Source organism: Oncorhynchus gorbuscha, linkage group LG13, assembly GCF_021184085.1.
Source record: "Oncorhynchus gorbuscha isolate QuinsamMale2020 ecotype Even-year linkage group LG13, OgorEven_v1.0, whole genome shotgun sequence".
Taxonomy (NCBI): domain Eukaryota; kingdom Metazoa; phylum Chordata; class Actinopteri; order Salmoniformes; family Salmonidae; genus Oncorhynchus; species Oncorhynchus gorbuscha.
This window is the reverse complement of record NC_060185.1, coordinates 30865816-30884040: the sequence shown is the minus strand read 5'-3', so window position 1 is coordinate 30884040 and position 18225 is coordinate 30865816. Positions and strand designations below refer to the sequence as shown.

Here is an 18225-nt window from a genome sequence, read left to right as displayed (position 1 = left end):
CTTATTCTAAAATCAATTAAATCGTTTTTTCCCTCGTCAATCTCCCACAATACCACATAACGACAAAGCAAAAACAGTTTTTTTGAAAAATGTGCATATTTATAAAAAAAAATAATAATAATAATATCACATTTACATAAGCATTCAGACCCTTTATTTACTCAGTACTTTTTGAAGCACTTTTGGCAATGATTACAGCCTCAAGTCTTCATGGGGGGTGAAGCTAAAAGATTGTATTTGGGGAGTTTCTTTCATTCTTCTCATTCTTGCAGATCCTCTTAAGCTCTGTCAGGTTGGATGGGGAGCGTTGCTGCACAGCTATTTTCAGGTCTCTCCAAAGATGTTGGATCGGGTTCAAGTCCGGGCTCTGGCTGGGCCACTCAAGGACATTCAGAGACTTGTCCCAAAGACACGCCTGATTTGTCTTGGCTGTGCTTAGGGACATTGTCCTGTTGGAAGGTGAACCTTCGCCCCAGTCTGAGGTCCTGAGTGCTCTGGAGCAGGTTTTCATCAAGGATCTCTCTGTACTGCTCTGTTCATATTTCCCTCGATCTTGACTAGTCTCCCTGTCCCTGCCACTGAAAGACATCCCCACAGCAGTATGCTGCCATTAACATGCTTCACTGTAGGGATGTTGCCAGTTTACCTCCAGACGTGACGCTTGGTATTCAAGACAAAGAGTTCAATCTTGGTTTCATCAGACCAGAGAATCTTGTTTCTCATAGTCCAAACTCCAAACTCCAAACTTACCAAACTCCAAGCGGGCTGTCATGTGCTTTTTACTGAGGAGTAGCTTCCATCTGGCCACTCTACCATAAAAGCCTGATTGGTGGAGTGCTGCAGAGATGGTTGTCCTTCTGGAAGGTTCTCCTATCTCCACAGAGGAACTGTGGAGCTCTGTCAGAGTGACCATCGGGTTCTTGGTCACCTCACTGACTGAGGCCCTTCTCCCCTGATTGCTCAGTTTGGCCGGGCAGCCAACTCTAGGAAGAGTCTAGGTGGTTCCAAACTTCTTCCATTTAAGAATGGTATTTCTGTTTTTAAGGTTTTATAAATTTGCAAACATTTTCACCTTGTCATAATGGGTTATTGCGTGTAGATTGCAGATATTCTTCTTTTATTTAATCCATTTTAGAATGTGACTGTAATGTAACAAAATGTGGAAAAAGTGAAGAGGCCTGAATACTTTCCGAATGCAATGTTTGTCCTGTAAGTACTGTTGCTTGTTTGTTCATTTTGAATGTCAGGTAAACATATTGGTGTCGAGGGCGGGTTGGATTGGTCTTCCAGCAGCGCTGCATATAGATGCAATAGATAGCCTCTCCCCGGGACGGCTGCCATACCTGGGGAAGAAAATGGTGGGTTTTTGTTGAGCAGGAAATCGATAAGGCAAAGGGAAGAAGGTAGAGGGAAGGGGGAGACTGCAGTCTTGCAGTAATAAGGCAAGGCTTTAAAAGTCAGGTCTATTTTTGCCTGGGTGATGAAGTGCTGAGTGGTGTGAGTAGTGGCGTGAAGGGTAGGGATCGACCTCAGGTTCAATCTGTCACCGAGTGAGAGTTGTGCTGTAAACAGAGTTAACAATACTGTATCCACATCAAGACCAACCCTTCCAGGGCATTCACACATACTGTAATCTAACACTACTGCTGCCTACAGCGAATATGGCCCTGGGTTTGTTCATATCACACATGGGCTTCGATCCATTGCACTGCTGCAATAGCTATAGAGAGAGCAGAGGAGAATAGAGCTAAAGAGAGCCATGCAGCTAAACTTTCAGTTCTTTAAAGACCATAATCCCTCTGCAGGCTTTTCACTGGCTCTGATTGGAGGAGAGGCTGGGAATTGGGTTTGGGAGATGTAAGACCAGCCTAGCCCCAAAAAACTAAATATCATACAGTATCTGAATTATTGATTGTTTCTTTGCTTGAGTTGGCGCAAAAATAGCTGATTTTAAATGTTAGATTTGCATATCACCTTGGGCAATTGGCTAACACACTAGAGGAGGAGCACTCCATTTCTTTCTTGCACTGAATAAGACACTTGCCGAAGTGTAATACTCAGTCGAAAAGTAAAAGTCTGTATTTTCCTTGCAAGAGAGAGGTTTGCCACCCCCAATCCACTTTAACATAAATACAACCTATATACAATTTGTACCATAACATCATTATTTAACAGCATCTAAGATTGTAAAAGATCCCTTGTAAAAGATAAGGTCATAGTGGAATTAGAAAATAGACTGCAGTCTTCAACTATGCCGATGTAAAGCTCACAGAGACAGATAGTCATGAGAAGCTAGCTTACCCCCACATACGAGCTCTGCTACTGTAAAAGGCAATCCGAAACCTCTCATCTCCATCATGAATGCATTTAGACCCAGAAATATAGGTTAAATACAGTACATCAAGACACAGAAATGTAGGCTGAACACAGTACATTGACTGCCTTGCAGGACTAGCCGGGCAATGACAGTACATTTAGTCTCGGTTCCACCCAGATTAATCATTTATTTGGTGAGAAATGGGAAATGGGGATTAATGGAAATAGCTAGCCAGGCAGATCTTAAAAAGTGTGTGTGTGTGTGTGTGTGTGTGTGTGTGTGTGTGTGTGTGTGTGTGTGTGTGTGTGTGTGTGTGTGTGTGTGTGTGTGTGTGTGTGTGTGTGTGTGTGTGTGTGTGTGTGTGTGTGTGTGTGTGTGTGTTAGGCAGCAGGCTACTCTGGCATGAGGAGTTTGGAAGGCTTGGCTCTTACCGGTGTACTATGGGTCAACATGGGGAGGGTGGAAGGCTCTTACCGGTGTACTCTGGGTCGACATGAGGAGGGTGGAAGCGGAAGCTGATGAAGAAGGGGATGGGCACTCCGAACTTGAACCACTCCACCACGTAGGGGGGCTGCTGGCCGTCCAGGGGAGGGGACACGTCACATCCCAGGATCACGCTCTCTCCAGCGCGCGCCGTCAAAAACCGGGGCTCCTCTCTCACTCCGTGGGCACCTGGGGGAATAACGGGAGAGGGTCTTTTAACCAAAGAGCAGAGCGTATCTTAGAGAAGGTGGGAGGTAACAGTACAGTACAGTACATGTGCTGTACTGTTCTGTTCTCTACCACTACAGCTGTGCTGTGCTGACCAAGCAGAGAAGACATTGTTGCTTAGTTGCCCAATGCCTATAAAACAGGCCATGTAGCTCGTCAAAAGTAAGATTGAGCAGCCCTGCCTACAGTGTTGGTGGCCCTTGTAGGTACTTCCATGGTTCTAGTACAGGACAGTCTGACTCTGTACAGTTCCTGTGTCATCATCTCTCCTGGTGAGACACCTCTGTCTGAGGTGTAGGTCACCTACAGTAGTATAACTTGCCAGGCCCAGGCAGTTCCATTGATCAGAGCTAGCTGCTGCTCATATGGGCTTTACTGTGAGCGTTACCAGGGCTGGGCTGGCGTTTAGCCACGGATGTCCAGGCACACTACCGAGGGTTGACCTATCAGACAGCTGAAAGGTCGGCCTACCTCCTCAGCAGAACACTCACTCTGGGAATGAATTTTGTCCAGCTGCCTCCCCACCTCTGCTCTCACTGAGCCAGCTTGGATCTCTGGATCCCATCCGACAGACTGAGTATGGCCGCCCCTCTGCCCTCTCTCCCCTCGCCCTGGGGGGAACATCACTTCAGGGATCAAGAGACATGCTAACGATTCACTCGACAGAAATACTGTCTGACTAACTTTCATTAACACTATCACTTGCATTATGGCTGCTAATGTTTTCAGGAAGTACAGCATCCGAGTTTAGTAGTGGCAAAGAAAGGCTACGCCTCAGGATGGGGAAAAGGTAGCAGTACGATTATCTAGGTAGGTTTCTGTAATGGAACTGTGTGTGTAAATCATTGTCAGTGTTATGTAAAATAGGAATTGCTACGGTTTCCATTGTTCCTTTACAATTAAACACCCTCAACTTAAAACCCAAAATATTTTCTTCCATTCCTTTTCTTTCAGTGATAATGCCTCTTTACCTCTATATCAGGCTCCACCCCTGAAGGTCCTATGCATCAGTCAGTGATTGTGTTTACCAGTTTAATCTGCTTTATCCGGTGGAAGAGTTAATCCCCTTTATTTGATTTAGCCAGCACAGCTTTTGGATTGAAACAGAGCAGAATTAATCAAATTACACTTTTTGTTAAAGTGGAGATGTGGTCTACCAGTCACAGGCCTTACTCCTGGAATCTGCCATTGTGTCTCTCTGGTAAGCGATGCAAAAAACAGCAGTGTAAAAATCAATGGCTTAGTGTTAATGACCAGCCCACTGGAACACGTGCCCTACGCTGAGTAACTGGACCTTGCACATGACCACAAAACAGTCTGTAGCTAAGACCTAAAGCCAAAGCTAAACAAACCGGCAACACAGCCTACACAAGCATTAGAAAGCCTACAAGCTAGACTCAAAGAGACCACTTTCAGGGAAGGGAATGAGTAAAGAGCACCTATAACCTATAATAAAGCTAAATATGCACCTACTTATCATGCTTATTGAAAGTAAAAATGTGGCACTTTCGGTGTAAATTCTAACTGCTAATGGTACAAAGCAACAGCGGACACACTGTGATAAGATGCAGGAAAACATCAGTAGTATCAGTTGCATCTGATGCATCAGTGACAGAGAGGACTGAGTGAGAGGAAACTGAGTGGTGATGGCTGGAGGGTGGTAGACATGGTAGAGGAGACTGAGTGGTGAGGGCTGGAGGGTGGTAGACATGGTAGAGGAGACTGAGTGGTGATGGCTGGAGGGTGGTAGACATGGTAGAGGAGACTGAGTGGTGATGGCTGGAGGGTGGTAGACATGGTAGAGGAGACTGAGTGGTGAGGGCTGGAGGGTGGTAGACATGGTAGAGGAGACTGAGTGGTGATGGCTGGAGGGTGGTAGACATGGTAGAGGAGACTGAGTGGTGAGGGCTGGAGGGTGGTAGACATGGTAGAGGAGACTGAGTGGTGAGGGCTGGAGGGTGGTAGACATGGTAGAGGAGACTGAGTGGTGAGGGCTGGAGGGTGGTAGACATGGTAGAGGAGACTGAGTGGTGATGGCTGGAGGGTGGTAGACATGGTAGGGAGACTGAGTGGTGAGGGCTGGAGGGTGGTAGACATGGTAGAGGAGACTGAGTGGTGATGGCTGGAGGGTGGTAGACATGGTAGAGGAGACTGAGTGGTGATGGCTGGAGGGTGGTAGACATGGTAGAGGAGACTGAGTGGTGAGGGCTGGAGGGTGGTAGACATGGTAGAGGAGACTGAGTGGTGATGTTTAAAGGTCTTACTCACATCGGTTACGGAGAGAGTGATAACGCAGCATAGAAGTTATTTAGTTCGTCTGGTAGGCTCATGTCACTGGGCAGCTCGCGGCTGTGCTTCCTTTTGTAGTCCGTAATAATTTGCAAGCCCTGCCACGTCCGGCGAGCATCGGAGGCGGTGTAGTACGATTCAATCTTCTTTATTGACGATTTGCCTGTTTGTGTCATGTTTGTCATTTATTGTCATGTCTTGTCCCTGTGCTCCCCATGCTATTCGTTTCCCTCTGCTGGTCTTGTTTGGTTCTATCCCTCTCTCTCCCCCTCCCCCTTTCACTCTCTCGCTCTCTCTTCTCTCTGTCGTTCCGTTCCTGCTCCCAGCTGTTCCTATTCCCCTAATCATCATTTAGTCTTCCCACACCTGTTCCCGATCCTTTCCCTGATTAGACTCCCTATTTATTCCTTTGTGATCCGTTCCTGTTCCATCGGTTCCTTGTTTTGTATTCCATGCTGTAATGGCGTTTCGCCCTGTCCTGTCGTGTTTTTGCCGTGATTGTGTATCACCCTGTCCTGTCGTGTTTTGTGCCTTCTTCAGACGCTGCGTGTGAGCAGGTGTCTCAGTTGACTACGGCCTGCGCCTACCCGAAGCGACCTGCAGTCTGTGGCCGCTTCTCCAGTTGTTTTCCCCTCTACTATCTAGAGGATTTCAGTTATTCGGTTTTGAGCATTAATAAACTCTGTTTCTGTTAAGTCGCGTTTGGGTCCTCCTTCACCTGCATAACAGAAGGAACCGATCAAAGAATGGACCCAGCGACTTCTGACGCTCGTTACACTGCCGTCGAGATCCAAGGAGCCATGCTCGGCAGACACGAGCAGGAATTGTCCGCTGCTCGCCAGGCCGTGGAAAACCTGGCTGCTCAGGTTTCCGACCTCTCTGGACAGTTCCAGAGTCTACGTCTCGTGCCACCTGTTACTTCCTGGCCTGCCGAGCCTCCAGAACCTAGGGTTAATAACCCACCTTGCTACTCCGGGCAGCCCACTGAGTGCCGCTCCTTTCTCACGCAGTGTGAGATTGTGTTCTCTCTCCAACCCAACACATACTCTAGAGAGAGAGCTCGGGTTGCTTACGTCATCTCACTCCTCACTGGCCGGGCTCGAGAATGGGGCACAGCTATCTGGGAGGCAAGGGCTGTTTGCTCTAACGATTTCCAGAACTTTAAAGAGGAGATGATTCGGGTTTTTGACCGTTCAGTTTTTGGTGGGGAGGCTTCTAGGGCCCTGGCTTCCTTATGCCAAGGTGAACGGTCCATAACGGATTATTCCATTGAGTTTCGCACTCTTGCTGCCTCTAGTGAGTGGAACGAGCCGGCGCTGCTCGCTCGTTTTCTGGAGGGACTCCACGCTATGGTTAAGGATGAGATTCTCTCCCGGGAGGTTCCTTCAGATGTGGACTCTTTGATTGCTCTCGCCATCCGCATAGAACACGGGTAGATCTTCGTCACCGGGCTCGTGGAAGAGAGCTCGCATCAACGGTGTTTCCCTGCTCCGCATCGCAGCCATCTCCCCCTCTGGCTTTGAGACTGAGCCCATGCAGCTGGGAGGGATTCGCATCTCGAATAAGGAGAGGGAACGGAGGATCACCAACCGCCTGTGCCTCTATTGTGGAGTTGCTGGACATTTCGTTAATTCATGTCCAGTAAAGCCAGAGCTCATCTGTAAGCGGAGGGCTACAGGTGAGCGCAACTACTCAAGTCTCTCCATCAAAGTCCTGTACTACTTTGTCGGTCCACCTACGCTGGACCGGTTCGGGCGCTACATGTAGTGCCTTGATAGACTCTGGGGCTGAGGGTTGTTTCATGGACGAAGCATGGGTTCGGAAACATGACATTCCTTTCAGAGAGTTAGATAAGCCTACGCCCATGTTCGCCTTAGATGGTAGTCATCTTCCCAGTATCAGATTTGAGACACTACCTTTAACCCTCACAGTATCTGGTAACCACAGTGAGACTATTTCTTTTTGATTTTCCGTTCACCGTTTACACCTGTTGTTTTGGGTCATCCCTGGCTAGTATGTCATAATCCTTCTATTAATTGGTCTAGTAATTCTATCCTATCCTGGAACGTTTCTTGTCATGTGAAGTGTTTAATGTCTGCCATCCCTCCCGTTTCTTCTGTCCCTACTTCTCAGGAGGAACCTGGCGATTTGACAGGAGTGCCGGAGGAATATCATGATCTGCGCACGGTCTTCAGTCGGTCCCGAGCCAACTCCCTTCCTCCTCACCGGTCGTATGATTGTAGTATTGATCTCCTTCCGGGGACCACTCCTCCTCGAGGTAGACTATACTCTCTGTCGGCTCCCGAACGTAAGGCTCTCGAGGATTATTTGTCTGTGTCTCTTGACGCCGGTACCATAGTGCCTTCTTCCTCTCCGGCCGGGGCGGGTTCTTTTTGTTAAGAAGAAGGACGGTACTCTGCGCCCCTGCGTGGATTATCGAGGGCTGAATGACATAACGGTTAAGAATCGTTATCCGCTTCCCCTTATGTCATCAGCCTTCGAGATTCTGCAGGGAGCCAGGTGCTTTACTAAGTTGGACCTTCGTAACGCTTACCATCTCGTGCGCATCAGAGAGGGGGACGAGTGGAAAACGGCGTTTAATACTCCGTTAGGGCATTTTGAGTACCGGGTTCTGCCGTTCGGTCTCGCCAATGCGCCAGCTGTTTTTCAGGCATTAGTTAATGATGTTCTGAGAGACATGCTGAACATTTTCGTTTTTGTCTATCTTGACGATATCCTGATTTTTTCTCCGTCACTCGAGATTCATGTTCAGCACGTTCGACGTGTTCTACAGCGCCTTTTAGAGAATTGTCTCTATGTAAAGGCTGAGAAGTGCTCTTTTCATGTCTCCTCCGTTACTTTTCTCGGTTCCGTTATTTCCGCTGAAGGCATTCAGATGGATTCCGCTAAGGTCCAAGCTGTCAGTGATTGGCCCGTTCCAAGGTCACGTGTCGAGTTGCAGCGCTTTTTAGGTTTCGCTAATTTCTATCGGCGTTTCATTCGTAATTTCGGTCAAGTTGCTGCCCCTCTCACAGCTCTTACTTCTGTCAAGACGTGTTTTAAGTGGTCCGGTTCCGCCCAGAGCTTTTGATCTTCTAAAAGAACGTTTTACGTCCGCTCCTATCCTCGTTACTCCTGACGTCACTACAATTCATTGTCGAGGTTGAGGAGGAGGCGTGGGAGCCATTCTATCCCAGCGCTTCCAGTCTGACGATAAGTTCATCCTTGCGCTTATTTTTCTCATCGCCTGTCGCCATCTGAGCGCAACTATGATGTGGGTAACTGAACTGCTCGCCATCCGCTTAGCCCTAGGCGAATGGCGACAGTGGTTGGAGGGGGCGACCGTTCCTTTGTCGTTTGGACAGACCATAAGAACCTTGAGTACATCCGTTCTGCCAAACGACTTAATGCCCGTCAAGCTCGTTGGGCGTTGTTTTTCGCTCGTTTCGAGTTTGTGATTTCTTACCGTCCGGGTAGCAAGAACACCAAGCCTGATGCCTTATCCCGTCTGTTTAGTTCTTCTGTGGCTTCTACTGATCCCGAGGGGATTCTTCCTTATGGGCGTGTTGTCGGGTTAACAGTCTGGGGAATTGAAAGACAGGTTAAGCAAGCACTCACGCACACTTCGCCGCGCGCTTGTCCTAGTAACCTCCTTTTCGTTCCTGTTTCCACTCGTCTGGCTGTTCTTCAGTGGGCTCACTCTGCCAAGTTAGCGGGTCATCCCGGTGTTCGAGGCACTCTTGCGTCTATTCGCCAGCGCTTTTGGTGGCCGACTCAGGAGCGTGACACGCGCCGTTTCGTGGCTGCCTGTTCGGACTGCGCGCAGACTAAGTCGGGTAACTCTCCTCCTGCCGGTCGTCTCAGACCGCTCCCCATTCCTTCTCGACCATGGTCTCACATGGTCACAGGATTGACGACCTGGGAGACACGGAACGGACCAATGAACCGCGGAGTCAACTTACGAGAAGCTGTCGTAAGAGGAAGGTTGCGAGTGGAAAGCCACACTCTCTGGCCGCAACAATACCTTGGACTCTTAATCCTGCGTTTATTGGCGGCTCTCACCGTCTGTGCCCTGTAACGGCAAAGTGCAGACCTCACCCTCCTCCAGGTGCGCTCACAACGTTGGACAAACGCTTGAGCGGAGGGAACGCTGGACTCGGCAAGCTGGGATGAGAACAGAGGAGGCTGGTAACCCAGACTACTCTGAAACGGAGATAACCCGGTAGCAGACGAAGGAAGCGAATTGTGAGCGTATTCTGCCCAGGGGAGCTGTTCTGCCCAAGACGCAGGGTTTCTGAAAGAAAGGCTGCGTAGTATGCGACCAATCGTCTGATTGGCCCTCTCTGCTTGACCGTTAGACTGGGGATGAAACCCGGAAGAGAGACTGACGGACGCACCAATCAAACGACAGAACTCCCTCCAAAACTGTGACGTGAATTGGGGCCTCTGTCTGAAACGGCGTCTAACGGGAGGCCATGAATTCTGAATACATTCTCAATAATGATTTGTGCCGTCTCCTTAGCGGAAGGAAGTTTAGCGAGGGGAATGAAATGTGCCGCCTTAGAGAACCTATCGACAACCGTCAAAATCACAGTCTTCCCCGCAGACAAAGGCAGACCGGTAATGAAGTCTAAGGCAATGTGAGACCATGGTCGAGAAGGAATGGGGAGCGGTCTGAGACGACCGGCAGGAGGAGAGTTACCCGACTTAGTCTGCGCGCAGTCCGAACAAGCAGCCACGAAACGGCGCGTGTCACGCTCCTGAGTCGGCCACCAAAAGCGCTGGCGAATAGACGCAAGAGTGCCTGAACACCGGGATGACCAGCTAACTTGGCAGAGTGAGCCCACTGAAGAACAGCCAGACGAGTGGAAACAGGAACGAAAAGGAGGTTACTAGGACAAGCGCGCGGCGACGCAGTGTGCGTGAGTGCTTGCTTAACCTGTCTTTCAATTCCCCAGACTGTTAACCCGACAACACGCCCATAAGGAAGAATCCCCTCGGGATCAGTAGAAGCCACAGAAGAACTAAACAGACGGGATAAGGCATCAGGCTTGGTGTTCTTGCTACCCGGACGGTAAGAAATCACAAACTAGCGAAAACAACGCCCAACGAGCTTGACGGGCATTAAGTCGTTTGGCAGAACGGATGTACTCAAGGTTCTTATGGTCTGTCCAAACGACAAAAGGAACGGTCGCCCTCCAACCACTGTCGCCATTCGCCTAGGGCTAAGCGGATGGCGAGCAGTTCACGGTTACCCACATCATAGTTGCGCTCAGATGGCGACAGGCGATGAGAAAAATAAGCGCAAGGATGAACCTTATCGTCAGACTGGAAGCGCTGGGATAGAATGGCTCCCACGCCTACCTCTGAAGCGTCAACCTCGACAATGAATTGTCTAGTGACGTCAGGAGTAACGAGGATAGGAGCGGACGTAAAACGTTCTTTTAGAAGATCAAAAGCTCCCTGGGCGGAACCGACCACTTAAAACACGTCTTGACAGAAGTAAAAGCTGTGAGAGGGGCAGCAACTTGACCGAAATTACGAATGAAACGGCGATAGAAATTAGCGAAACCTAAAAAGCGCTGCAACTCGACACGTGACCTTGGAACGGGCCAATCACTGACAGCTTGGACCTTAGCGGAATCCATCTGAATGCCTTCAGCGGAAATAACGGAACCGAGAAAAGTAACGGAGGAGACATGAAAAGAGCACTTCTCAGCCTTTACGTAGAGACAATTCTCTAAAAGGCGCTGTAGAACACGTCGAACGTGCTGAACATGAATCTCGAGTGACGGAGAAAAAATCAGGATATCGTCAAGATAGACAAAAACAAAGATGTTCAGCATGTCTCTCAGAACATCATTAACTAATGCCTGAAAAACAGCTGGCGCATTGGCGAGACCAAACGGCAGAACCCGGTACTCAAAATGCCCTAACGGAGTGTTAAACGCCGTTTTCCACTCGTCCCCTCTCTGATGCGCACGAGATGGTAAGCGTTACGAAGGTCCAACTTAGTAAAGCACCTGGCTCCCTGCAGAATCTCGAAGGCTGATGACATAAGGGGAAGCGGATAACGATTCTTAACCGTTATGTCATTCAGCCCTCGATAATCCACGCAGGGGCGCAGAGTACCGTCCTTCTTCTTAACAAAAAGAACCCCGCCCCGGCCGGAGAGGAAGAAGGCACTATGGTACCGGCGTCAAGAGACACAGACAAATAATCCTCGAGAGCCTTACGTTCGGGAGCCGACAGAGAGTATAGTCTACCCCGAGGAGGAGTGGTCCCCGGAAGGAGATCAATACTACAATCATACGACCGGTGAGGAGGAAGGGAGTTGGCTCGGGACCGACTGAAGACCGTGCGCAGATCATGATATTCCTCCGGCACTCCTGTCAAATCGCCAGGTTCCTCCTGAGAAGTAGGGACAGAAGAAACGGGAGGGATGGCAGACATTAAACACTTCACATGACAAGAAACGTTCCAGGATAGGATAGAATTACTAGACCAATTAATAGAAGGATTATGACATACTAGCCAGGGATGACCCAAAACAACAGGTGTAAACGGTGAACGAAAAATCAAAAAAAAATAGTCTCACTGTGGTTACCAGATACTGTGAGGGTTAAAGGTAGTGTCTCAAATCTGATACTGGAAAGATGACTACCATCTAAGGCGAACATGGGCGTAGGCTTCTCTAACTCTCTGAAAGGAATGTCATGTTTCCGAACCCATGCTTCGTCCATGAAACAACCCTCAGCCCCAGAGTCTATCAAGGCACTACATGTAGCACCCGAACCGGTCCAGCGTAGATGGACCGACAAAGTAGTACAGGACTTTGATGGAGAGACTTGAGTAGTTGCGCTCACCTGTAGCCCTCCGCTTACAGATGAGCTCTGGCTTTTACTGGACATGAATTAACAAAATGTCCAGCAACTCCGCAATAGAGGCACAGGCGGTTGGTGATCCTCCGTTCCCTCTCCTTAGTCGAGATGCGAATCCCTCCCAGCTGCATGGGCTCAGTCTCTGAGCCAGAGGAGGGAGATGGTTGCGATGCGGAGCAGGGAAACACCGTTGATGCGAGCTCTCTTCCACGAGCCCGGTGACGAAGATCTACCCGTCGTTCTATGCGGATGGCGAGAGCAATCAAAGAGTCCACATCTGAAGGAACCTCCCGGGAGAGAATCTCATCCTTAACCACTGCGTGGAGTCCCTCCAGAAAACGAGCGAGCAGCGCCGGCTTTCCACTCACTAGAGGCAGCAAGAGTGCGAAACTCAATAGAATAATCCGTTATGGACCGTTCACCTTGGCATAGGGAAGCCAGGGCCCTAGAAGCCTCCCTACCAAAAACTGAACGGTCAAAAACCCGAATCATCTCCTCTTTAAAGTTCTGGTACTTGTTAGAGCAATCAGCCCTTGCCTCCCAGATAGCTGTGCCCCATTCTCGAGCCCGGCCAGTAAGGAGTGAAATGACGTAAGCAACCCGAGCTCTCTCTAGAGTATGTGTTGGGTTGGAGAGAGAACACAATCTCACACTGCGTGAGAAAGGAGCGGCACTCAGTGGGCTGCCCGGAGTAGCAAGGTGGGTTATTAACCCTAGGTTCTGGAGGCTCGGCAGGCCAGGAAGTAACAGGTGGCACGAGACGAAGACTCTGGAACTGTCCAGAGAGGTCGGAAACCTGAGCGGCCAGGTTCTCCACGGCATGGCGAGCAGCAGACAATTCCTGCTCGTGTCTGCCGAGCATGGCTCCTTGGATCTCGACGGCAGTGTAACGAGCGTCTGAAGTCGCTGGGTCCATTCCTTGGTCGGTTCCTTCTGTCATGCAGGTGAAAGAGGACCCAAAAGCGACTTGGCGAAAACAGAGTCTTTAATCCAGTAAAGTAAATACAATCAAAAAAACACAACTTTCACTCGAAATGACGAGGACAAACTGGAGACTCGATCTTGAACAGCAGGTGAACAGCAGGTTGCCTCGGGAAGGCACTTGAATCAGACAGACTCAGACACCTGCTCACCACGCAGCATCTGAGGAAAACACGACACGACAGGGCGATACACAAACACAGCACGGTGAATTCTAAACAAGGAACCGACAGGGCAGAAACGAATAACAAGGAGAGAAATAGGGACTCTAATCAGGGAAAAGGATCGGGAACAGGTGTGGGAAGGCTAAATGATGATTAGGGGAATAGGAACAGCTGGGAGCAGGAACGGAACGATAGAGAGAAGAGAGAGCGAGAGAGTGAGAGAGGGAGGGGGAGAGAGAGGGATAGAAAGAGGGAAAGAACCTAATAAGACCAGCAGAGGGAAACGAATAGAATGGGGAGCACAGGGACAAGACATGATAATAAATGACAAAACATGACAGTTTTCTTCTCTATTCATGTGTTCACATGTATTTTTACGTAAGGGACCAAGCAGGCCAAGTACTATCCACACAAGTTGAGGAGGATAAAATATTATCCACATTGTTTGGCTTGAGAACTAAGTGCTGTCACATTATAAATCCTATACTCTATACTTGGGGCACAGCAGTGCTGAAACCCATTGGTTCTCTGCAGACAGTTCAGGTTTCAGGAGCTCTTTTTGGATCCTTGTCGGCCTTCCCTGAGAGCAGTAAGTTCTGGGCAGGGGAATAGAGCAATGTAGGAATTACTATAAAGACCCATGATAATATACTGCCTGGCTAATAACTCCCCAATCCCTTCATGAGATCATCACAAGGGGACAAGGTTCACTGATACCGCCGTTTTCATTTCCTTAATGGAGACACAGTGACCCGGCAGGGTTTATGGGAGCTTTTTCAAGGGAACATATTTACGCTCTCAACAAGACATAAATGCCAGCGGTGCAAATCATGATATAGGCCCTCCCTGTTCTAACCTCCACTACCTCTTCACAGGTTGAGCTTATCTCAAAGACCAGGTGTCATCACTGAGGCACCAATACATCTAACAAAAAGACCACAAGTCAATATATTATATCCTGCCCTATATTAGGTTAGTAACAACCTTCTTAGACATCTAATTCAGAACTACTGTATGTTTTAATGTATCTAAACTAGGGCTGTGGCGGTCACAACATTTCGACAGCCAAGGCAATTGACCGTTTATTAACATAAACACATTTAGTATCTCCTGGCTTTCACACATAGCCAACAGGTCACTGATGCAGACCTTAGGAACATCTACATTTTAAAAAGTCTAATAAGTCCATGTAATATAGCCTACACCTTCACAATAAATAAATAATTTATTTTAGACAGGTCTAAAAAGCATGATATGAAGAAAATGTAGTCTATTTCAGAAGAACAGAATAGCATACTCTGAGTTGTCCTTGTGTTAGGTTCTGATCTGGCCATGACAAATGGCTTTGGTATACTCTAGTTAATATAGCTGACAAGATTTGCTTAGAACTCTGTGGCATTATTTTATATTATTTTATTATATTACATTATTATATTATTTGAAGAATACAGTTGAACAAAGCTGAATAAAATAGAAAGGATATTTTCTCCAAATGATTTGAGGGAGTGCGCACATGTGGTTATTCTATGTTGAGCAGTTAACAAAGAAATAGATATTCCTATATGCTTAATTTAGAGTTATTCATTTAACTTTAGATGTTCTACAAATGTTGGGCTATTTGTTTTGATGTTTAATACATCGTAAGGCTGTATGCGACTCTAATGATGATTTGAAAAAAGACACCTGAGAGGCATCCTTCTGTAGCTCAGTTGGTAGAGCATGGCGCTTGTAACGCCAGGGTAGTGGGTTCGATTCCCGGGACCACCCATACGTAGAATGTATGCACACATGACTGTAAGTCGCTTTGGATAAAAGCGTCTACTAAATGGCATATATTATTATTATTATATATTATTTTTTTGTGCAGGCTGTAGACACTACATCAGTCACTCATTCACAATTTGACAAGCACTTGATAATGCCTAGAATTTCATGGTGGCATCCCCTTTGTGTGGCTGTACTGCAGTCTATAAAAATCCATGCCTTTTGTAGTGTAGGGGCCTTTGTGCCATTCTCCCTGAGTGCTACATGCACTCCATCACGTGATTGGGCCTTTCTCACAGGCTACAAGTGAAGACAGACACATCGGAGACGCAACTGCGCGTGTCCTTATCCAATTCCGAGGTGATTATTGAAGATATTGGAACTGTCCACATTTACTTTTTGTTAGCCAACAAGATGAGTAGGCCTAACGAACAGCAAAAGCACTAGCCTATGTCAATCTACAATCCCCCATAGTACAAAAGTTGACATATTCTATTCTATGCGAGAAATAAATATTCCAAACATAGTCTGGGACAGTTGTGCCAAATTAATACAACCACTAGCATCCCCCCAAAAATTGCATTCCAATGTGGCTGACGCAACAGATCAGAACGCTTAGCTGAAAATATTGATAAACTATTAGGCTATTTCTTCACATTAGAAACACAGCAATGAGCACATGGCAGTAGGCTATAAGCGAGAATGTTCCATTAGTGGAAAACACCATTATCAAAAGTGACAGCAAATGCAATTCTGAATGTAATCTTTTTATTATAAAGGTGCCTTTTTATGGTGAAAATGATCTTCCCCAAACTTGAAATTCATGTGCTGCCAGTTAGTGTCACGGATCCCTCCGGAACTGTCATTACGCACACCTGGTCCCTATTCCCATTGATTAGTAATTCTATAAGTGTGCCCTTTGTTCACCATTGTCCTGTCGATTATTGTTTCAATGTCCGTTGGTCATGTGAGTATCTGTGCTGTGTTGTTTTGGCTTTCGTGCGACGTGTATTGTGCAGATGATTACAGGTCTCGTCCCGTGTGATAATCATTGTGCGATTGTGTATTTATTCAAGGTACTCCTCGCTTTTTTGTTTGGGTCTCAACCCTGTGTTTTGTATAGTGTTTATTTGGTCTTTGTCCCCGCGCCTGTACATGGCACGCTGTAATTTGTGTAAATAAAAAACCCTATTACGCATTCCTGCGCTTGTCTCCCGACCATTAATACTGACGTGACAGTTAGGCTCTACACCCCTTGTAAAGCAGAGTCATTTGCTTAATTTTAAGAAGTTATTTGGCCACTTTAGTTGTGATAGAAACCTTATTAAAACATATAGGCCCATGGTCTAGGCTACATGAGGCGACTATGATTAGAAAAAGTCGCAAAAAAAGGCATTGTTTCTTATGCTGGGCATCATTAATAATATATCATTTACAAGTGATAGGCTAATATTGTCACCTATCAGACTATTCTTGATTTAATATGTATGTATACTAAATGATATGTGTAAAATTTGTTTTGATTTAGAATGCACCATTATTATGCACCGTATCGAAAGAGGGGCAGTGTAAAAACAAATACATGTCATCTATGCACTTAAATAGTGAATGGCCAACGCTTTTCCCCTGGTTTATTTTCATGCCAGCCAGGTAGGCTGTACTCCTGTTGTAAATATAAGCAATGTGCTTAATATTAGGAAAGTTGAGAAATAAATATAGTAGGCTTAGCCTGTAGAAAGCTGATGGGATCCACCTCTTTTTAGTAGTGTGTTTGATTCGATTTTCAAAAACATTTGCATTAATGCCAGAGTGATTAGAGGGACAATAGAGTGCTGAGTACCAGGCAGTTAGCAAGTTTGGTAGGCTACTAATGACCAGGATCAGAGCTTGGAGAAAACCTAATTACCATGACTAAACAGGCATGAGGAATTTGACTGCCTTCATGACTAGTGACCACCAGTGTGCGTAATACGGTCACCACAACAGCCCTAATCCTAACTCCTAACTCCTAACTACAACTAACAGTAGTGCTGATCCTGCTCAAAACAAATTCCTGAAGGGATGACTTTATCCAGTACACTATGCTGCTGTCTACATCTGTTAGGTAAATTAGCTAAATCAGAGGCAGTTCATGTCACAGAGTACAATGCCGGGCAATAATTCCAGATTATTTGGCACCAGTTAAATAGGCAGGTTCACTACCAATAGTAGACACAGTTACTCACTGCAAGCAGTCTCCTTCTGTTGCAGCTCACTTAATCAATAAAATACATCTATTCTGAGTCAATCAACATCTGTCCAGAGCAGAACCGAAATGTTCACAGTAGAACAGCACATACAGTTAGGAGTTAAATACGCTGGAGATTCTAACCTGCCTTTTGAGCCACAGTGACAATAAAGGCACTTGCATGCAAAGTACTCTTTACTGTACTTGCAATAACGATCACATATTTGTGTGTATGTGTGTGTGTGTGTGTGGACTCGCCAGGCACTTTGGGCTGTAATTATACCAGCTAGAACAATAGCCGTGAAATATTTTGACATTATCGAAGGCCAATGTGATAAGAGCTAATTTACAATTTGAATAAATATAAATAATAAATGTACTACATTAGGAGCCATTGTGGGGTTTTCATGTCACCCCAGGGTGCCTAAATCCTCTTCCTGACACTGACTCAATCTGTGACAAATCTACCATCAAAACATTACGAGGTAGAGGTTGGAGATGATGATGGTGCACGTGAAGGCCCCTCCTCCAGCCTCCCTACGCACACAGCCCCTCCCAACTCCATGGGCACCGGAGCGGGACTGCTGGGAGATGGAACCGACAGAGCCCCCTCAGGACGTCCATGGATGACCAGCAGGTTATCCAACCGGATGGACAGATCCACCAGCTGGTCAAAGGTGATGGTGGCATCCCTGCAGGCCAACTCCCGTCGGACGTCCTCACGCAGGCTGCATCGACAGTGGTCGATGAGGGCCCTGTCGTTCCATCCTGCTCCGGCGGCCAAGGTCCGGAAGAGTCATTCCCCCGCCGCTCTCGGGTGAACTCCTCGAAGTGGTCCAACGCCGCGTCTTCCTCTCTCCACATGGTGTTTGCCCACTCCAGAGCTCTCCC

At 47.3% G+C, this 18225-nt stretch overlaps 1 pseudogene; it reads right to left on the bottom strand.

Annotated features, from left to right (window-relative positions):
- The window catches only part of LOC123992710, a 101412-nt pseudogene that overhangs the window by 68308 nt on the left and 14879 nt on the right, over positions 1–18225 (bottom strand).